Source organism: Pogonomyrmex barbatus, unplaced genomic scaffold (assembly GCF_055798465.1).
Source record: "Pogonomyrmex barbatus isolate J1 unplaced genomic scaffold, ASM5579846v1 scaffold2, whole genome shotgun sequence".
In the NCBI taxonomy this organism is placed as follows: domain Eukaryota; kingdom Metazoa; phylum Arthropoda; class Insecta; order Hymenoptera; family Formicidae; genus Pogonomyrmex; species Pogonomyrmex barbatus.
Genome location: NW_028297116.1, coordinates 22,201,826 through 22,226,103, shown reverse-complemented (window position 1 = coordinate 22,226,103; position 24,278 = coordinate 22,201,826). Strand labels below are relative to the sequence as shown.

At 36.5% G+C, this 24,278-nt stretch overlaps 1 long non-coding RNA gene across 1 annotated transcript; it reads right to left on the bottom strand.

The window, feature by feature from the left end:
- Nucleotides 1–9,990: 9,990 nt before the first annotated feature.
- Nucleotides 9,991–23,605, bottom strand: LOC148936757 (uncharacterized). Its single transcript, XR_016139178.1, has 2 exons — nucleotides 23,497–23,605; nucleotides 9,991–12,486 (listed from the first exon to the last, which is right to left on the bottom strand). It is a non-coding gene; the product is annotated as an uncharacterized LOC148936757 (long non-coding RNA).
- Between the last annotated feature and the right edge of the window lie 673 nt (nucleotides 23,606–24,278).

Here is a 24,278-nt window from a genome sequence, read left to right as displayed (position 1 = left end):
AGAGCAGCGCTTCGTTTTCGGAACGGTTTGATTGCGCACTGGTTATCGTATTACTCCACTCTTCGACTTGGTATCTACGTCTCAGGCAAGTTTCGTATCTCTTTTTTTCTCCTTAAAATATATATATAGATCTAGTTACTTCGTATCGCGTCACACTCTTTACATAACGACTTTATATCTCGATTAATTATATCGCTCTTGAGTCTCTTAAGGACTCTCCTTTGCCAATGTTATATTTTTTTTATGTTTTATTTTTTTATGTTTTATGTTTTATTTTCAATGTTTTATTATTTAAAAAAACTTAATTAATACGGACAGTAACCACAGTGTCTGTTTAAATATATATTGTTACAAATATTATGTTATTCAAATTAATTTCAAAGAAAGCATTTAGTATATCTCCTTTTTATGTTTAAGTACTATTCAGATATAAATGAAGTTTATTAACCAATCTCAAGATAATTTTTAATGAAATGCCTTACTGAAAAATTTACTAACGTAATTAATTTTTTAACCAAACCCCATTCAGCGATGGCTTATTATTGGAATTAATGCAAATCCTTCTGTAAAAAAATGTCATCTCGAAAGCGAACGAAACGTTAGCTTTTGGAAAAACAGAGGGATTTCCGTAGGGATGTCGCTGAGAAATTTGAAGAAGATATGTATCCATTCTCAAGATCAGTATAGCGATATCTTTTCGTTTCGGAAAAACGGTCAGCCCCTCGTCGCAGACAAACGCTGCAAAATGTCCCCTTTAAACGCGTTGTCGCGGCAACGTAATGCGGATAGAACGACACTCTCCAGAAGAATCTTGAACCGAGAAATAAATCACGCTTCAGCTGCGCAGCCGAATGTGTCCTAATTCCGAGCAGATGCTCGGGATCCGGATAAAGTAATCTGAAATCTCCTTGCATTATCGAAATTTAACTCCTAGGAGATGGATCGCCACCCTTTCGCCGGGAGTTTTCAGGATTAATATATAGGACTTGGCGAACGCCCGGAACGAAAACTATTGCCGCCGAAAGCGCTCGTCGCTCGCGTCAGATTATATATCTTATCAGATTGCCTAGGATTCTAGCATACTCTTGCCTTTAGTTTTACTCTCAGCTAAATCGGTCGGCTCTGTTAACGAGAGCTAATTTCAGGAGTGTCCGATTAACGCGAGTTACGCGAACGAATCCTCCGCTTCTTAATCCCCCTCCGTATAATCGGCCGCGTACTATTACTACGTAATATCAATAAACCATCAGCGGGGAACAATGCATGAATAGCTTAGCTGCCTCTCTAAACCAGCTTAAGATACGTGAGGGCGCGAATATATTCGGCCATCACTGGGGACTGCGGGAGTTACAACGGTGGCCACGGTATTACGGGGGTAAATGAAGTTACGAGGTTGCGGTTTGCTCCGGGTCCGTGCCGTTCGCTATAACGACGAATACCTTCGCGTCGTTTACCCGCTCATATCCGCATTAAGCCCATTCCGAATGCAACGAGAATCGCTTTGCCGAAAGTGGATCCGGCTACTCCGCGTGCGGGCCGATATTGCGCGACGCGACGTTGCGCCGTAAGACCAATGTCGCGAATAAATTAACCGTTCATTAATACTTTCCGTAGAATCGAATAAAGAAAAACCGCGAGAATTCACCGCTGAAATAGTCCGCCGATAGCGAGTGTCGTGAGGCGTGAATAGCTTTTATAATTAGAGGATGAACAATCAAGATCTCCCGGCGAATTAAAGAAATTGAAGAAATGCAAATAGGGAATCAAACTTTATTCTTTATTTAATATCGAGGTGGTCTTTATTTTAATGGGATTTTAATTCCGAGCTTACCGTAAAATACAATCGAGAGGATATTGAGAAGTAAAAAGTTACGTTAAATAGCAACTTCTTTCGATCTTTTTGCAGGAATTTCCAGCTAAAAATGCCAGGTTTGTCTTCGACATTTAATAAACAAAAGATCGAACAAACTGCTCGGTTCAAACCTGTACGAAAAGTACAAGTAGCCGTTTTTCTCCACCACGGGCATTCCTCGCGTTTTCTCTTACGCTCATATCTGACAATTTTAAACGCGTTTACTCCTACCGAAAACTTCTACCGAGAGCGTGTCGAAAATGGCTGGGAAGCTCGTCAAACGCGGCGAATAATCATCCAGCGCCTCGGTGTACGACAATTTCCCGCGTTATTAGACGTACTTAAGCGTCCAACACTGCCGGCGGTTTACAAACGCATCTTTCTCGAGAAAAGGGTCGAGACTCTTCCTCCCGGCGACATCCGCGTGGCGTGGCACAAGTCGCGATATGCAAAAGAGGACAATGAGGATTATTCGCCTTTTCTAAAACACGAGATTGCTGGCGACGGTGTTACCTCCTCCTCCTCCCGCGACGCACGAATCCTGACGAAGGATCTTCCGCTTCGCGGTCGTGTTTCATCCCCTCGCGGTTCAACCCTCGCCTAACGCCGCTATCATACTCGCTTACCCATTAGGCCTGCACGTAGCTATCGTGTCAAAATGGCGATGCGGTTGGCGCCCTTGCCAAACGATAACTGCATCTCACCCTCTTACTCCCCCCCCCCCTCTCTCTCTCTCTCTCTCCCTCCAGTGACCCGGACCCGACGCTGAACAATGAGGGGTGGAGAGGTGCGTAATAAGGCTGAAAGAACGTACGGTGGAGGTAAGTAGCGTCATTTGTAGAGAATTCGTTTGAAACTATGCTAGTCATCCTCATCACCCGAGAAATCCTGTTTAATTTCCACAGAGACGAAATTAGCACGTTGCTTATCAAACGAGCAGATCTACTACCGGGTCTTCAACGGAGTCGGCTCTCGATCGTTTAGCAAAGTACGAGAAATGCAATCGGGTTTATTATAATAAAACTTTTGCAGAGGAAGAAGAATAATTTTCCACTTTTCAATTCTGGCTATTTTTTTTTTTTTTTGTTAATTGATCTTGTAATGAATAATTATAAACAATTCTAGAAAGCCATTTAATGATAATTACGATAACGATTGAACAGAACTAAGGCTTTGAAATAGAACTAAAATCTAAGGATTAAATGTGAGGATCTGAAGTCAAAGTTAGACGAAGTTTTTCGAGATGAGTAAGCCGCTGTACGTAGCCTAGAGTTCTTATATATATCCTCCATCTTATAATTAGCTAGATAGGACCAATAAAATTTCAACTACTTTTCTTTTCCGACTGGAGCAACCTTGTGTTCCTATACGACAAACAAAAGAGGCCGCAAATCCGTTGGCAATTCGTGGTCTACGGGAACGTAGCCAAAAGTATTATTTCGGAAATGCACATGATCGCAAAGAACGAGAAACGCAAACAGGCATCGCCGTCTTCAAGCACCTTGTCCAAGCATGTGGTCCTCCTTTTACAGTTCATCGCACTAGATGAGGAGTAGCTATTTCGTGGAACGATTATAATATGGCTGCACTTTGTAGATTAGCGAGCCAACTTCGCAAAATCGCGCCAACGCCTCTCCTTTGGATCCGGATGGTGGAGGAAATGAAAAGACCGCCGTGATACTTTTTAATAAGATATTTCATATCGTTAGATCATTGGATAGGCCACGATAATACCAATACTGCCAACTTTTACATGTAACCTTTTCCAAAATTAATAGCTTTCAATATGTACGTTAGTTTTATACGTTTATTCCAAGCAGCTCGCATTATCGTCGCGCATACAACGCCGTTAATTTACTTGGCCATTTTGAAAGACGTCGTTACGTCGGGTGAGACGATCTTCGACCTTCCCTGAATTTCAAAAGAACGTTGACGGGAAGTGGGTGGTAGGGACGAAGAGAGGAAAGGTCGCGGCGCGGCGTCGCGAGGGAAACGAAGCGGGTATAGCTGTGAGCTTATCCTAATTGCCGGTAATAAAAGCTTTTTATCGGGCAGAGTTATGCTTTCGTTCGCTTCGGTGGCCACTATTATCTCGCCTTGCCGCCGGCGAAAAAATAATATCTAACCAACACGCGGATATAGACGGACTTTGCGGATGGCGCCTATTGCCGCGCGAGGGGCGAATCTGCTCCGGGAGGAATTACGGTGCCTCGGATGTCGGTTCTTGCGGGGATGCGCCGGAAAAAGCGGGAGACCGCTTGGAGAGTAGAACATTTTATGCATGGATAAAATTGCTAACTGCACTTCTCCCCGCGTCGACCTGTTCTGATTTATTAACAAGCTGGACCGGAGCCAATGTGAAATACTCTAGGAAGACGATATTACCTCTTCTGTCGTCGAGCTGAAGGAATAATAATAATACTGGGCGATCGAACGGGCTGGCTCTTCTGCTTTTTAGTTTGGTAATTTATTCTACTTTTTTCGATTATAATAAAGCATTATACGCAAATCATATTCGTAACGACGTAACAGTGTGAAACAACGTCGCTGCTTAAAATTAGTAAACGTCACGCGTTAAAATTAGTAAACTTCGTATTTATTTAAGTAGAACATTATTGATTCGATTCATTAATCTATGTTGGTCTTGGAGTGCTAAAAGGGGCGCGGGACGGGGATGAAAGTCAGCGGGATGTAATTGTCGACGTTATCGAGTGCTTTTCGGAGCTCGTTTCGGAGCAAAGTAGAAGCCAGTTTCGACCGACGTGCGACGGACCTATTGCCGGCTTGTTTATTAAGGCCGTTTCGTTTTTAATAAGCTGGAACCGGCCACCTTCGGTGGACACACAGGAGATCCCTGACTCTCGTTAAAGCCGCGGTTTCACGCTGACCAACTTTTATTAGATTCAGCGACGCGTTCGTCGGCTGCGCTTTGTTAAGGTCCGCTAAGTTATGCTCGCCTGTTAGCCCCGGTTTCGGTCGTAACAAGCGGCTATTTTCCTGAACACTTTTCCGCCCTTTAACGGAAAGTTCGGTCATCATCCGCTGGAAGTATATAATCGTAAGAGATAAAAGTCGTAATGGAATATTATGCGTAAGTCTTGTCTTTTTCATTAAAGAAATTCTGCACGTATAATATTAATTTATCATGGAATTTATTAGTGTTTCAAATATATCAAATATATCAAAAATTTTTATAAGTTTTATAAATTTAATATTTTATATCTAAAGAAAGGATATTTTATGATACATTTTATTAATTTAAAAGCCAAATTATATATCAGCAATTTAGTATTAATTACTGTTGAAAAAAAACCTATGCTTTTATTATTAACACAAATTTAAACGCAAAACGATGACTCTAAAAAGTGCTTATTTCCGCTGTAAAGCGTAACGCACACGATAATACTAGAACTACGAATATTCGCGAATTGAGCATTCTACGGAAAGCACAAAAAACATCCGACAGTAGAGCTATAATTTGCGCGATATATCCGTGGCGAACATTCAGATAAGTTAATTACCTTTACAAACATAAATAACGACAATTGCATCCGATAAACGGATCGCGCGCGACCCTTTGCACGTTTCCCTATGTCCAGTTCCTTGCGACATTTTTATATGACAATATATTGCGATATAAAAATACATTCATACCTTGTTGCCGTCCTGAATAAATTTTAGTACACAAATGTTTCAATCATTTTTAATCATCCTGATAAAAGCCATCTATTGATGACGGTAAAAAATTTTGATCGACTGGATAATTTGAATGTTTAAACTATAAATTTAATTTTTAACTTGGAACATGAGTAAAGGCTCTTCTTGATCTATCGAAACTGTGCGAAACATAATTTTCAATCGTGTCACACAATTCCCTGTCTGTCGTCTGACACTTGTCGTCCATCTGGTTCACGCACGTGATCTCTTTCTAAATATTCTCCGCGTGGCTTCTCTCCAGTGTCCATCCTCGACAGCGGTACCATGGCTCTCTCTCTCTCTCTCTCTCTCTCTCTCTCTCTCTCTCTCTCTCTCTCTCTCTCTTTTTCTTGTCTCTCCGACCCTGGGGGCAAAAGTCGCAGGTTCCCGCAAGCTGTGCAGGATGGTTAGTTTCGCAGAACGGTAAGCCGTCTTTTATTAGTTTGACCAACAGTGGCGGTCCACTTTCCTCCCTGCGTTTCACCGCACCCGCCCCCGATCATCCCTCGGTTTCGCGCGGCCCGCCGGAGGAAAAGCGCCAGCGCGAGCGAGAAAAAAAATGACCGACTTTATCTTCCCCGGGATGTACGACGGTTTACTTCTCACCGGCTCATGTATTTAAGAAGTACCACGAATACCGAGGGATACGGATTTCAGATTTTGCGATGTAACCGATAAAACTGACGGTGCTCTCGCCTGACTCGTTCTGTTAAACGCCGCGACTGAAGGGAAAAATAATAAATTACAAGACGCCGCGTGGAAAAAGTTGAGAGACGTGTCCCCTCGCGTTCATTGAAAACGCGAAACGGTTTTTCTACACGCGCGTCAACGTATTGTATAATTCATCGGACACCACGTGCAAACTGGTAATTTCCGATGCGAAATAGCTTAAAGCATTTTGATACCTCGTGGGTCGATGTCGAGTTCAGCGTGTGTCTCTAATAGAGCGGTTAGATACCTTTAATGGCAGTCACGGGGAGTTAATTGAAGTGTGCTCGCAATTACTCATCTTTAGAGCGATTATTCATGCCTGGGTTCCGATCTCGCGTATGATAATTCGTTTGGCGCATTGACTACGTTAATTACTAAACCGAGTTGTGCAACCGCTCCGAAACTTCCGCGCAAAGACACGAGAGAAGGATGCGTGGAGGATGGTGTGACGACGGGGAGGAGGAGAGGAGAGCTCGTTAACGGGGCTGGTTGGACGAGGTAACGTCAGGATGTAAAATATCTTGCGGTTCCTTCTGAGAATGCCGCAGATCGTATCGTGGACGGAATATTTGCGGCTGTATAATTAAGGCCGACGAGAAACCGATCAGCGAACGCCGTTGTGCAAGCGTTTCGCGGTGAATGTTCCTTTTTCGATTTCCACCTCGCCAATTCAAATTGCCTGTGTAGTTTCCTTCACGATCTATCTCGAATGAAAAAAAAACCCACCGGTGTAAATCGAAATTACATGGTTGCCTTTCGCGCGTCATCGTCCGATTTATCGATTTATTTAACAACACTTCCTTCAGACGCGAATCCTCGCTGTTAGTCGCGAGCGTCAGAAATTACGTTCGAAAGGATGAGAGGAAAGGGATGAAAACAAGAAAGCGATTACTCCGTCCTGCGTTTCGCGAATTACAGCGCGAATGTCGATTCGGTGACAGAGAAATGGCCACCGGGCCGTCGATCCGCAATATTTTTCGCCGATAACCGATCGACCGTCCCGTTCCCATCTAATATACGGTCGGACCCTACTTTTCTCATCGTGCACACGTCTTCTCGTAAAGAGTATACCCACGAGACTAGGGAGAGAAAAAGGGAGGATAGGAGATAAAGAACGAAACGTCGTGGAGTGAGACGCGCAGTATGAAGGCGGGGGCGGTGGCGGCGATGGCGGCGCGAAGGGGTGGGTATTCGCAGTGAAAGATAGTATAAAACGAAAGAGCCCGTAGCCGGCAATCTCGACGTTTCCCTTCCATTTCGAAATATCGTCTCTGTACACTTAGCTAGGTGTCTGAGAATCTACGGCCTCGTAATTGATCGTAAAGAGCGCCAAACTGCGCGTGCAACGAGCGCCAGATGATAGACGGAAGCGACGAGAAAACGAGGACGCGAACGAGGGGGGAAGGGGCGACGAGGGACGAGGAGAGGGGAGGTGCGAGGTGAAAACGAAGGACGAAGGGACCAGTCGCTCGTTTCACAATTTCCGGAGTGACTCTCTCTCTCCACGGGGCCGAGGTGCGTTTTTCGCGCAAAGGAAAAAGGGCGCGTTTCCACGTCCCTGTGTTCACTGCGCATCTCCTCCTATTTCTTTCTCGCTCTTCGTACACAGCCACGCTCGGATAACGTGCAATTGTGTACGACTTTGCTCGTTATTTAGAAGCTATTCGAAAAAACGACGCGACGAAGTCTCTCAAGTTTTAAAATTCATTGTGCCCATTATGTCCTTGTTGCCTGCAATTAAAAGTTAAGTAAAAGTTTATATATATATATATATATATATATATACATACATACATTGTTAGACATTTTAATATTTGCGAATAATTATTGAAAATTAAATTTTCAAGGAAAACGCAACCTGCATTACAGAAATAATAAACTTCCACTGTAAACTGAACAATGTAAATAATTAACAATGTAATTATATGTATATTAGGAAGGAAAGAAACAATAATTCTTGCAACAATAGTAATATAAAGAACATATAAGAATTTTTTTATATTTAAAGTTAACATTAATTTTTCTCTTTAAGAAAGATATATTCTTTTGTTTTTTAAATACCAAAGAATTTTTTATTGATCTCAAACTTTTTATTATATATTTTTATATCTTCAAATAATTGACTTGCTTAGTCATATTTTCTACATCAATACTTACAAAAATTTTTTTTAATTGTAAAAATTATAAAATTTTATCGTATCAAATCAAACGTTGACATTTCAATAATACTTTTTACATCTGCATAATTAACTGATCATCCTTGCCGAGTGAGTTTTGATTACGTAAACCAAACATTTTTCTTTCTAGATCCAGGAATCTTTAAGAAACAATAGAAGCACCACGATCGATCGCGACAAGAATCAACTTCTGAAAGATGAGAAATCGCCATCACATCTTGTTCCATAATATGTAATTTCTATATTTTTCTTTTCTCTTCTTATAAAAATAATATCGAAAATTAATAAAAGCTTTCCTATCATGGAAATATCGAGAATATCTTTACACTGATCAAAACTCTCATACATTTATTTTTATTATTATATTATATATTTATAAATAACATCCATTTAATAAACGAAACAATATTTCATTAAATCATTTTCCTTAACCAAATTTAATATCTTTTATGTATGTCACCTTCTTATTTTTGAGAGATATAAGTGTATCATTTTCTTAAGGTATCATTTTGGTAAGGTTTATGACAGATATCATTGTCTAAACATGGACGTATACATAAACGTTATTTCAAAGAAATTTATAGTTGACGTTAGCGAGTTATTGTAATAATTACAGACCGTAAGAGTGCGAATTCATGCGTAAGCTCAGTCCTACGAAACTGGCGGTAGAAACATGGCAAACCAATATCCATGTTCTGCTTCCTAAGTCATGCGTTTAAATTACCTTATTATGAGATAGGGCCGTCATAATTATGAGCGCGCGCTACATAGAGCTGAAGTAGCGAGAGAGAGAGAGAGAGAGAGAGAGAGAGAGAGAGAGAGAGAGAGAGAGAGAAATCACTACTACGACAGGAACGGATAGAGGAGGAGAGTACCGACCGGGGGTGAGAGAGAGGGGACTAGACCGGCGGGTGGAGTGATAGAGTAATTAACATCCAGTCAACTCCAGACCGTGCCAATAATTTCCTACCTTCCTCCACCTGACTGACTCGACGTACTCCGTGCGGCGCGAACGCGGGGAAATATTCCGCATTCCTGGCGTAACGTTCTCCCCCGGAGAAAGTATTCTCCCGCCGATGTTTTCTCGAGAGGACCGGCAAAGGAGAACGAGGAATCGCCAAGCGAAAAAAAAGGAAAGGGATATTTATTGACTACAGTCGGAAAAATAGTTCCGAGACTATCGAAAACATATATATATATATATATATATATATATATAGACATGCTGTAATAATTGCGTATTAACTCCGTGATAGTCCAACAGTTCTCTGAAAATGCCAGGTTTTCTCCTGGGAAAACCCGAGAATCCCCCTTCGTTGTTACGCCATCATATACACAGGATCGTTCTTGTTTCTTTTTCTGCACGTTTTTATTTTGTCACGCAGAAAATCCATATCCTTCTTTTCGTTTGTCGAATTTTTCGGTAGATTCTCTCTCCTTCCCGTGGAAATATCGTAGTATCAATAATTTCTTTGAAAATCTTTGTAATGACCATGTTAACTTGCGAATCTGTAACGTAATTTTTATAATACGTGCCAAACAACAACAATATGATACGATATAGTATATTTTTATTTGATTACTACACAAACACATTTTTATTTATACATTAAACATGTGTTTCGTAAAAATAATATTAAAACGATATTTTCCAACATCATCTCTAACATTGTGATTTGATTTTCTCTTTTTTTTCCATTATATTTAAAAATAGATATTTTTTCAAATTTATTTGATAATAACATTGTAAAATTAAAGTTAATATGTAAATTACGACCTAGCTAGATCGTATCTCCCTTCATCGTGCGTTGATAATAATATTCCTTAAGCGCTGTCGAGTTCGTGCGGAAAAATACATATACTTTCGTCATAAAGAGATATCCACCCTTCTTCCCCATGCTAAAGTGACAAGAAATGTACAGGATTTGCAGCCATATGGCAAAGTAACACGTACGTTCCCACGATAAAAATTCTCACCAGAAGTAGGTCTTTATGTCTCACAAATCTCTCGTATTCGCGTAAACGGATGCACTTACGTGGTTAGATGAATAAAGCACGTCACTCTGTAAACGAGTCGTGTTTATATCTCAATACGGAATTGCATAATTATATCTTAAAATATACAGAAAACGCACACTAGGGCATTCGCTAATTTCACATTATAGCATACGTCGCATAATAAATTCTTTTATACTTTATATATAGTGAAATACGCAAAATGAATTAATTTTCTGTTTCGCCAAAATATGTGAAAACGACGTGACATTGAATATGCAGAAAATGTCGTTAAAAAATTAAACATTAAATAATTTAAATATTCGACAATTCTTTGACAATTCTTTTTTGTATTATTCGACAAACAAGAGGGATTTAATTTCCATCATCTATTTAATAAAGTTTGATATTTAAAAATTTTTCTTTAGTTTAGAACTTTTCGATATGACAGAAGAATAAACAAATATAATTTAATTTAGCACTGCGGAGGTGAAAAGTTTACAAAATCAACTTTTGCAGTTACTTTGCAGATTTATCCAAGGCAATCAACTTTCTTTCAGTGTATTAATATTTATCTTATACGAGAGAAAAAAAAATCAGATTTATACGGAGCTCTCCAATGTACGCGTCTATGCCGATAGTGTATATTCACGACGCATTAAGCGGATTCTGTCGATGGCGCATCGAGCGCAACTCGCGCGGCATCGCGGCATCGATGTGCATAAGTAGCATATATATATATATATATATATCTCTCTCGATCGCGTTCATGCAAAGTTCCACGATAGATGCATCTACAGCTTCACTGTAACCCGCATAGCGTTTCCTCCTCCGGTTTCATGTCGGACGGCAACAGATACGACTTGGCGAGGCGCACACACGAACTGTTGGAGACGCGTAGGTATGTCCCTGCTCGAGTTTATGAGGGCATAACTTAGGACCAAGTATGCGGAGGACGCGGAATTTCCAAGTTCCGTTTTCCCGAATACGTTCCCCCTCCCCTCCTCCCCTTCTCCCCTTCGCCCGAATGCGAGAGCGTCGGGCGCGGGACGTCTACGACCGGTGAACGTGTCGCATGCGTGCTATTCGCGGCCACGTGTTTACGAACAACAACGTTACAACCAACAAAGCTAATTATTCGGCCGCAACTCGTCAGAGTCGCGGATATATGATGATTCATTTTATAATGAAAACGACACCAAACTGTTGGAAATGGTAATGGGATACAAGTGTAATAGGAGTGAATTAATAAAACAACATAAATATGACGCAACGTTCGAAGCGAATATTACGATTAAAGGGCGCATGCGCAAAAGTATGTTATTTTTAATTTTTGGTCCCGCGCACACTCTCTTTAATTATTGTTTCTTTTTCTTCAGTGTTATAATTAAATCTCCTTAAAATGAAGATTCCATTCCACATTCGGAATTTAGTCGACGTGAACTATTAACAGATCGCAATATTTTGGAACGAATAATAAGCTTTATTGGGAAGTATCACGAGTGATGTGTAATAACGGTATGTAAGGTGCAAAGTTGAGAAAAGGACGGGACAGATTGTCCAAGGCGACAGGTTATATAGATGTCTTCGCTCGCTTTCGAGGAATCAACACGCGACGGCGCGACGGAAAACGAAGGATAAAATGGATAAGGGTAGACGGCAAAAGGAAGCAAGGACAACCCCATTCACGGCACACAAGATCTAGTTCCAGTCTACTCACGGTCGGTCCCTTTCGGGAGACAAACAAAAGCTAATGCACTTCTGCCGGATAACTGCTAACACTCCTTCGCGTTATTCTTCTCTCTTTCTCTTTCTCTTCTTGACGTCTTTCTGCTCTTTGCTCACCATTATGTCGCCTTTCTCTCCGCTTCTTGCGCATTACATCCTTCTTTCTTTCCTTTTCATTCGGACAGACAGAGGTTAATTGGAGCAGTAGTAGAACCGAGAACCTCCTATATCGTCGGCTTATTCCAACAAGTTCCTCTTCTCCATCTATTTTATCAGATTCTTCTCGTAAGTATCAAATTACTATGTAATCAATGGATACTCAATAATCTGCAAGAACAATGCATACTGTTTCGTAAAGGGCTCTCACACGAATCACTCGATGTAAATGATGCTTAACATTAGAAACCGTATGTATTCATAGTTTATAATTTATTTGATCAAATCAATTTTTAAAGCATAAAAAGCAGAAAAAATGAGTAATCATAAAAAAATTTAGAAAAAATACAAAAAATTACATTGTTTATTTAATCGATTTGAAACAACTTATTATAGCGATATAATAATTTAGATAAATCATAAAACTGGCCTCAGAAGTGACAAAATGAAACAAGCATCAAGTATTGAGTAATGCATTATGGATGACAAATAATAACAAAACAAAATGGCGAGTTGTTAAAGAGGAAGAATAGTTAAAGGAAGTTAAAGGATTAAAGACGTATCACGAAATTTTAGAAATCCAGCGAAAAAAAACATAAACATTACTGGCTTAATACATCACATTTCTAACTGGCAAATTAAAATGACAAAAAACAGATGATTCAAGTAATAAAATTATTAATAATATTAATAATTTTATATTAAAATTTTGATGATCGATCCATTTATCATCCAATGAATAATGTATGCGCAGTAGATATGCATTCCAAATTAAAAATAAAATTGTAAATTACAATAACTACTGTATACTTTGTCACCAGTATAATTATGTCCTAAAAGTTGACTATTATTAATTAAATCGTTAATAATTTCGTTGAAATTAGCTTGATGTAAATCAATCATTGAATTATTTTTTTCATTTGTTTCATTTTCTTTTGTCCAATATTTTGTAAATCTTCTTCATTTTTTAGATAATTCACAATTCATTGCATCAATAAATGAAATATTAAAATTTTTTGTAGATTGTTTATTTAATAATTTATAATACTTTATAATTTTCTTTCCTTTAATTCCTTTTTTGTAGGATCATTGGTAATTTCATTTTGTTCAATATTATTTTTAACATCTTTACTGTCTTTACCGCAAAATAAAATATTAAGCTACTAAAAATAAATATTAATTAATTTTTTGTTAATTCATATAGTATTTTCTATCTCCTACAATGAAAATTGAGCTTATTCAATTATTCGAGTTATTTACCACTCTATAAGAGTTTAGAATCACTCCTACAGCATAAATAAATGTTAAAAAAATAGAAATAATTCTTCTATAGAAATAATTTTTTATTCTTATTAGAGTGTAAATAAGTTGAATAATTATACAGATTCAAGTTTTACTATTTTAGAATGACAATTTCATTCTATAAGATTAGGGAGTATGTGTGTGTGTGTGTGTGTGTGTGCGCGCGCGCACATACACACGCAAACAATATAATGTATAATATAATATATATAATATATATACAAAATATTTATATTATAAATTTACATTTTCTTTATTATCTTCATTATCTTCAAAAATGTCAAATGATTCTATTTGAATCACATTTTGTATTCTTTTTCACTTTTTGTTAATGTCTTTTTCTGAAAATTATTTTTATTATTATAATTGCTTGAATTGTTATGTAAACTTAGATATTTTATTCTTACACAATATAAAATTATTAACGTTATCTATTTTAAATGTAATATATTATTTGCATTCAAAATACATCATGCATGATTCAATCAATTGTTATGTACCAGACAACGTTAAATAGAGTCAAAGTGTCTACAACCGCTTGCTTGGATTGTATGATCTTGAGCTTGGTCTTGAATATGAATATACTATATTTGAATTTGAAATTTGATAATATTGATAATCTCATGCTTATAATATATTAAGAATTAATATATATATGTATATATATATATATATATAAATTTCATAAAGTCTTTGTATTATTATATATATTTTTCAATAATTAATATATATATCATTATTAATAAAAAATTATAATATCTTTTCAGTATGTTGCTCAGTTTCAACTTTTTAATAGAAGCTAAGTAGTACTTGTTGGTTGTTGGGCCATGCCTTGTTTACTACAATTTTTCTTTTACCAGAAGCGATTACATTCGTATTATATATATATATATATATATATATATATATATATATATATATCAACTTTCTTTAATTTGCAAATTTCTTTATTTAATAACTCAACGTTTTTTAAAATATATGAATATATTTATATACCAACATGTTAGTGATACAAAATGTAATTGTAAGTTAATGTTAGAATATTTATTTTATCTAAAAGCGCGTATAATTATTTCTCCAGAAAACTTCTTTTTGTGCCAAAAAAAGATACAATTTTTATCATTTTCTACTACATTTTTATCACAAATAATATCATGATTGTCTACTATACAATAAGAATCGTCGTTTACCGTCTTCATATTTTATAAGAAACATCTTTATCCCACTATGTCTGTAATTTTTATATTTATATTGCAAATATACACGAGCTTAATTTTACAAATATCAACTATTTTATAAGATAGCTTTTAACTGATAGCAATACGAGCATTTTGACTAAATAAGACATTTCATACGTTAGTCACACTGTTAATCATATTCCATAATACTGGTATTAGGTTGCTCCTCGCCCTGATGAAGTGAACTGCAATGTTCACGAAACGTTGGCATTCAACAATGTATAATGACACAGATAATATCGTAAAAGTATTAACTTTTTTGAAAATAATAAATGGAAGTCTTAAAAGCAGTCTATTATATTTGTTTATTATTAACTTTTTAAAATATATATTTATATTTTTTGATTTTTATTATAGATCCCGTTAAAAACAAGGTAAAGATGGGAGGAGAATATATCAAATGATATTTATACGGAATATAGCCATAATAATGAAATTTGCAGTTATTTTGAGACTTCAAAAACTGAAGATAAGAAGTACTGTTAGTAATGACAGTGACATAATCTAGATTTAAGGAATATAAATATGCTAAATTGTAATATAGATAATGAAACTAATTTCGTAATTAATATAGATATAAATAGCAATGAAAATAGTATTAAATGTAATAATGATAATTACGTTGATGACAGTAATATTATTATATTATTATAATGAAGATGAGTTTACTTTAAAAAAAGAGAGAGTTAATCTCTAAATGACATGAAAGCAGGTCGAAAAATATTGACAAAATTGTTTTAAATCTTCTGGAGTTATATGTACGTCATAAATGGACAAAAACAAGTTTATGTAATACTTTAGTGCTGCGAAAAATTTTTCCTAAAGGTGATTAATTGCCTAATTCGGCTTATAAGTTATTTTAGTTATTTACATTAGAGACTATATATCTTTATTTAATGTTATTAAATACTTCTGTTGTAAAAATTGTTTATATTATAATGGTATTGAATTTAAAATTGACAAGTGTTTTTTATGCAATACTGATAGAAACAACATTTCATTTTTTTTTTTTAAATAGATATCTGTGAACAAATAAAATTTATGTTTGAGAATCTTGGCTTATATGCAAAAATAAATTTATCGTCATTAGATTGTGATAAAAATATAATATTTGATATAACTGATGGCTTTGAATATATCAAAGTCAATTCTCAAGATAATAGGAAAAAATACGATTTAATATTAATATTAAACACGAATGATCTTTCCTTGATTAAAAGTACTAAGAATCACTGTTGGCCATTGATTTTTGTAATTGCCGAATTGCCAAATATATCTTAAAGAGACATTTATAATTATGATAGGTCTTTGGTATGATGAAAATCATAAACCATTGATAAACATATTTATGCAATCATTCTGTTCAAAGCTGCAAAAATGTTTGTTGAATTCATCCTGAGACAAGTGAAAAGATTATTTTTAAAATTGTAGCACCTTTAATTATAGCTGCAAGAGCTCAACTACAGAATATTGTAAATTTTAATGGTAGATACAATTGCAATATATGCGAAATTAAAGTGAAAAAGTGTGAAAAAATCAGTGCAGAAAAATGCTTTCATATATATCTTTTTAATCAAAAAAATAATAAATTAAAAAGTAGTTGCACAATGCATAAACAAGCTGAAAAAGCACGTAATTCAGATAGAAATAATAAAAGGCGTAAAAGAAAATTTTATTATCTCTTTACCTTTTATTGACTTAGAAATATGTTTAATACATGTATTCTGTATTATTAGGAATCACATGACAATTTATGTACTTGTGATTTAATGAAAATATTCTTATATTCTATGGCCATGGAATATAAGAAAATATATTAAAGAAATTGATAAATTCTTGTTGGATATTCGACCACCGAATTTTTTTCATAGAATGACACGATCTATAACGCTCGCTAAATTTTACAAAGCATCGGAATATTATAATCGAATGTTATTTTATTTGCTTTCAATATTAGTGGATTACTCGTCAGATAAATATTCTCAACATTGACTTTTTGTTAAAGCATTATTTCTTTTACTTAAAAGTTCTATTCAACAACTGGATCTTGAAAAAGCACAAAAGTATTTAAAATTATTTGTCAAAGGAATTAAGTTTTTGTATGATGATCGTCAATTAACATTTAATATGCATCAGCTTTCTTCCTCTTATTATTAAGCGATGGGATCCTTTATGGGCTACATTTGCGTTTTCTTTTGAAAATTTTAATAGATTCTTAGTCAATAATATTTATATAGTAAATTATATAGTAAATTATATAGTATTATATAGTAAAAAGCACTTCAGTCGGTCAGGAAATCATTAATAATTTACGTATTATTCAAAGTATGGAAGTACTTAAAAGTTGAGTTATGAAGAATAATACTAACATGATATTTAATTAAAAAAAAAAATTGAAACAATGGGTAGAAAAATAAATATTGGATTAAACAAGGCTGAAAATGAATTATTAAATTCTAATGGTTTAGATTTGACAAGTTTATATATTTATACTCGAGTCAATTAACGATAAAATATTCACATTGACAATGTATAAAAGTACAAAAACAAATAGTTTTACAAGTAAGTGTTATCGATAGAAAAAATTTGGATCCATTCTTTTTTACTAAAATGGATCATTTTATTCCTTATTCTTTGTAATTAATTGTTTTATTGTTGATCATAGCAAAATTTTATCACATAAAAATGCAAATAAAAATTGAGCATGTAATATATATTAAGGAAAATAAAAGACTTATTATAATTGACTTAGGGCAAGTAAAATTAATATAGAACATGTTATCAAAATTAATAATTATATATGCAAACAACTAAATACAACAAAACAAATTTGGTAAAATTTACATAATTATAAATAATATGTTAAATACATTGTTAAAGTATAAGTATAAATTCGATATATAGATACATCTCATCATTTTTTTATATGTATTATTTGTATTATATGTATTATATGTATTATTTTTATTTATATGTATCATTTTAAGATAATTTTAATAAAACTATTATTCAAAATTAAAAATTGATAATCATGTACGATTAAATATACCATTAAATACAATCTTTGTATTAGATGTACATGCATGCTTGATATTGAGTAATATGATTCAATATTTTCATTTTTATACATCATCTAATTATATTTAATCATATATAAATAAACTGAAAAACAATAATATTTAAGTATGAGTCATCATATGTGTTTATATATTACTGTATATCAACTCGTGTATGAAAATAATGATTATATGATAATTGAATTTGAAATCACGTATGACTATATAGAATTGATATTTTCAATATAATAATATAGATAACCATATAAGATTGAATATTGAAGTCATAACTGATATTGTAGTTACTATCTGATTACGTATAAAATTATTATTCGATTGGTCTACATAAGTACGAAATCCATATAGGATCATATATTATTATATATCAAATCATGTACGTTTATACACAATACTATATATGACTATATATGATTTCATATTTAAAACATACTAATATACATAATCATTTAAAATCGAATATAAAGTAATATATTTACATATACGGACAAATATTACTTCATATCAGCTTATGCATGATATAATATATGATAAAACATAATTATATATAAATAATATATAATAATAATATATTTATATATAATCACATATGAAAATCTTTTTCACTCGGGGGGGTGTCGGCTAACTGCGTGTTGAGAAGGCAATGTGAACGTACGTTTGTAATGTCACCGCCAGACGCCGCGCGCGAACTTTATTCCACGCGATACCATTTTATCGTTTTGCACCGGTAACAGCAGAAAATTTTCTGCAATTACCGCGAAAGCCCGTGGTGCACACTTTCTCGTAACGCGGAGATAAAATCCGCGGCCGTGTTCATAAAGCATGTTTAAACGGCGTTCCGAGAAAATGCGTCGCCTCGAGAAAATAAATAAATAAACAAACCGCTTGAATATAAATATCTCGTCTCATTTAAATTTATCGTGATGTTTATTGTGCTTATTTTATACGGTCGAATGAGATACACGCGTACACGCATGTAAATTGATCGACAGAGTGTGAAATTAGAGTCGCGGCGCAATCCCGCTATACGGCTTACGAGCTACGTCATTTTGAGCTAGCTATTTATCGATTAACACGCTACAGCCATAATATTAATACATACGTAACTAGATAATATCTACAAATATATATGTTGCATCCAACAAGTACCAGAAGTAGATATACACAAGGAAGAGAAATAGCAGTTCGCAGTTACTACGAACGAAATGTTCGGTTATTCGTTCGTGACGTCGACGGGAGCGAGAAAGATGCATACGTGGATATGCTGATAGCGAACAAAGTGCTCCAATTAAAATCACCGCGATGATTTCGATAAATTTAATAAACAAAGATGTATAGAGGTGCGATATGAGCGAGTACGGTGTTACGAGGCGATTTAATAGTAGCTACAGTGTTTGCACATTGACAGGAGCTCTCGCAGGGGGATAAGGTTCTTGTCCCACTTTTCATCCGTTCCGATCGATCGTACCGGTATTAAGTGCGTATTACGAGGTGATTAATTTGACACTTGCGCTGCGTCCCTCCCCCCCTCCCCCTCCACTCCCCCGCCCCCTCGCCCTTTAATATCGGCACATAGCCCGAGGGAGGTACGTGCCTCCGAACCAACAATTTTCTACATTTAAATCAATGATCTGAAACAATCAGAGTCGACGCTCTACACCTCCGCTTCGTTTATTATAATGATTAGGAGACCTATTGCGAGGATTATTGCGGGGTTGAACGAGACGGAGAGAGGTTTTTTTTCGGGGTAACGCGATAACATAGAAATGCGTTCCGACACACGTTTAATTTAAGCGACGCTTGATGAAATGCGACACATATATCGTTGAATACGATTCGCTGAATATATTGAAGGAAGCCACAACACTCTGCCTGCTGATTAAAGCGTTGTATAAGCAAAACATGCCATTTAATTTTGCTTTTAAACACGAAGCTTTAATGGTAAACAAAATACCGCACTTCGAGCAAGCTTATAATGCTAATGAAATATTGTAGGTTGCTCGATAATAAATACATTTGGTGAACGAGACAATACTCCTTGAAAACTGAAACTGTTTTTTCTTCATCAAAATTTAATTGGACATTATTCCCACTTTGTAATTCTTAAAATTTAAAAATTTTATTTTTATCGCTACTCTTATTATATTTAATTCAAGTGAACATTTTGTGAAATGAAAGATCGTCTGAAATTAGTTGAAAAATGGATTGTTATTATTTATTGGTATTTATAAAGCTATGTTCACCGAAACTCATGTTTTATTTGATCATCATAACAATCTATACCTTGGTATTTCTATAAACAATTAATCATTTTATGTTTTGGCAAAATATATCTTTCAACACTTTGTACGATATCCGTAACAGAAAAAGAAATCAAATCGTAAATATACTTAATTAAATGTCTACATTATACAAGTACGTAAAATATATTATTATGCATAAATATGTTTCTCTTTCTCTATGCCGTTGCTTTTTGTGTTACGAAAACGCATCGTCTATCCGTCGTCCACGAAATTAAAGTAATATTCTAATTAACACGGGCTTGTGCTCGTTATTTCTTCGAGTGCCGCGAGTGAGCCACTCTCTCGCGGGGGTGGATATTGTCTAATTAAAGTGTTGCTCGTAATCGAGGAGAGAGAGAGAGAGAGAGAGAGAGAGAGAGAGAAAACGGTAAAACGCGAGGAGCAACATTGCCGGGCATACATCGGGAAGTCAGTCACCATGAGCCGCCATAAAAGTTTGAGTGCGTCCCTTAATGTGGTATTCGCATAGGAGGAAACCCTGGGGAGGAGAGGGTGGTCGCCGCGCCGAGGGTCGACTTGAGAAAAAAGTCTCATAACTGCCTTGGTTCACGGCAGCCCGTTCCGCTTGCTGCTTCTTCTTCCAGCTCCTTTCACATCTCTCTCCCTTTTTCTACTCGCGCTCCACTCCATCTCCGCGAACCGGGTTAGATTTTTCCAAAGCTCTCTGTCGTCGTTGAGCTTTCCAGACTTTTCTGCAATGCTCCGTTAAGTAAGGTATAGGTCGCTCTCTTCCTCTCTCTCTCTCTCTCTCTCTCTCTCTCTCTCTCTCTCTCTCTCTCTCTCTCTCGCTGCCTTATAAATTTATTGCGCACCCGCAGTTATGTAAATCGCCCGCTTATAAGATTCAGAATCAGCCAATTCGTTCGTAAGATGTTACTTGTGGACGATCGATACGTTCGACGATTAATGCCGATGGTTTATTTCAATTTTAAGATAGTTCTCAAGTATTCACTCAAGTATTAAATATCATATCACATTTTACGCTTCTGCTGCAACGTGATGTTGTTAGAAAACAATTTATTATATTCCTACCTTTTCTCAATAAAACGCTATTATATATTTACGTTCCAATCAACGTACAAAGGCAAAGTCAAAATAATAATGTAGTCATTGCAAAATTTATTTGAGAATTACATAAAGAAAGCCTTTTATGAAAAAAATTTCGGATGATGTTTCGAAACGAACTTTGTCCATTGGCAAGCCCTTTGCAGTCTCTCGTAAACGAGATTTTCGTTATGAAAAAAGGGATCTACTATTTTACGAAATTATTTGGAGAAAACTTTACGAGGGCCCTTTACAGCGGCTCGATCGATTTCGAGACTCAAAGTTTCGTTGCAAAAGTCTGATCGCGTAAAAGCTCTTTTACGAGCAGTTTAATACTTGGAAGCTACTAAAGGCGCATTCGCGCTTTTCCTTTTCTTCGCTACTGATATGTAGACTCTAAACTTGTATCGAGTTTTTATATCTCCACGATTTGTATGATGTATAATATATTATGCCATTAAATGTTTATTAAATAGTAAAAATCTTAGCAAATTGTTCAATAAATTAGCAGAATATACGAATTGCACATATCGAACTCAGCTAATCCAGCGTCTTTGAGCTCTTTAATCTCTGAAATCTCGTTAATCGATCAGTCGATAATAACAATTGCGCGCGCGCAATCATGGCGATAATTATAATTAAATCATGTTATTCAGTGGATTGCTACGAGATCGTTATTTAATTGGCGATCAATTGAGTGATTGTTTTGCCTTTAAATTGTATTTTACATCATCAGGAATAGGCAAATGAAGTAGCGTTCTATTCGAGTGACCGGTAAACAGGAGCCCAAAAGTTCTCTTATCGAGGGATCCAACACGCGGCCTAAAGATTTAAGCCACTTCGGTAGTTTCTTGGCCGGCGACATCCTCAAATTATACGGCGAACGATAAAACGAATCCTCCGCGAACTTCTCCTGAGTCGGGTCTTAGAACAGAAGCCTCCGGGGGTGCCGGGACTGCTTCTTCTCGTTTAAATATCGCCCTAATCTCGTTGGCCGGAACCCACCATGGCCTCTCTTCCCTCCCCCCCTCTCTCTCTCTCTCTCTCTCTCTCTCTCTCTCTTCCCTCTTCTCCCAATTTCTTGTGCCTTAATTCCCCGTGAGCGTAAACTTCAGGGCCCGGATGACAAATCGCCGTGGTCGCGGATTATCCGCGGACGAAAAACTAATTAAGCCGAAATACCGCGGCGACGTCGCGCCGACCGAAACTCGGCGTGGATCGAGCGGATTCCGTCGGCCTCCATGCCGACGGAATATTTTCCGGAGTCGCGGAATATTCCCGCGTTCATCTCCGCGATTCGTTCGTGTACCAAATATACGAGCCAAGGTAGGAGGATCACCGACGCCTATTACCGGGACAAAAACCGAGATTCGCCAGGATTCTCTCTCTCCCCCCTCCCTCTTTCTCTTTCTCTCTCCATCCTGCCTATCTAAATAGTTGTCGGAGTCCATAAATCGGGCTGCTTAAATCCGACTCGCTTAACCCCTTTTATGCGCGACGTATACCACGGCAGAGCGCACGAAGATTCAAAGTCCTATCGAGCACGTCGTGATAACCGGAAGGTGGGAGGAACATCCGCTCGCAGCCGGTATTCCGAAGATTCCCGATCGCCAAGTTTTAATACCTTAAATTCATGCTCTTGATTATATTGAACTTGGCTACAGTTAAAAAAAATAATATTCTTATTGATAAATAAATTTCTTATTGATTCTAATAAATGATTTCTGACATACGAGCGGTGCCGACGAGCGATCTGCCATTTTTATAGATATTTGGAATATAACGAGATTAATTCTTCGGATTTTTCGAATCTTCTTGTTTAGACCTAAATCCACGCACGGTATCTGTACAATGACAATTAATTACAATTTCGGCGAAATGTAGCCGATATTCGTTATACATACAGTTTGTTAAATAGAACTTAATTCCTCGAATGTGAACGAGATTAAGATGCGAATGGAGTCTCTGCAGTAAGCCTTTCCATAATAAGAAACTTCGTTTTTCCCTTCGTTCTCCAGCAAGTTCTGCTCTGTATGCCGACGACTACGAAGATTAAAAATTGTAAATTCTTCCATTTGTTATTTTGACATATTTGAAAACATGGGCTATTAGGGAAGCGTCATGACATTATATACCTCGGAGAAGATATCTACTCTCAGAGAATCTCTAGTGCTGGACCACCGCGCATCTCACTCTAAGTACATTCTAAGACGGACTTACCTCGTTAGAGATTAAGCTTAAGTCCTTCCGACAAAGTGTCACATTGTCTCGTCCTTATCATGGCAATTGACTTTGGCGCGTATCGCGTCGGCTGTGCGTTCGTCTGTAAGCCGCTGCAAAAAAAAAAAAACACTTTACGACGACTTGCAAACTGCGCGAGAGCGGTTTCCTCGCTAAGTCGTTTGCATAAACTCCGATGTGGATGTTTGCTATTCCTTCTGTCTGTTACTGCGTCGATCTCGGACGAGGTATGACGCTTTAATCTGTCTTTGCGAATATATTTTTTGGCTAGTTTGCAAAGAGACCTTCGTCACGAGCTTTTATCGCCGAGATTTTTTTCCCTTCCGTATCTTCCTTACTTATCCCTAATGTGAATGAAAATATAAAAAAGGAATTTGGATTAGTGGCTTGTTGCGTTATCCCGCGGAACACGAATCTAGAGAAGAAAATAAGTTCCTGCAAGATGCATCATGTCAGAAGGGAACGGGCCGCACGCGTACCGACTTTGTGATGAAAGAAAAAGAGGAATAAACGAGGGTGGGGGGAGAGGAAAAAGAGAGAGAGAGCTGAATTTTCTTTCCATGCCACTAATAGAAGTGTCACGAACAGAGCCGGATCTTATAATCCGTTCGTGCTAATTTCAAACCGCATCGGGAATACCCGAGAACACGAAGAGCGATCGGACCACAATTTTCCCAGATTTTGTCGTCTCTCGGAAGTTTTAAACTTTTCAAACCGTTCGTGAAGCTCGTCGCACGAAATTCCTAAAACTACAGATTAGG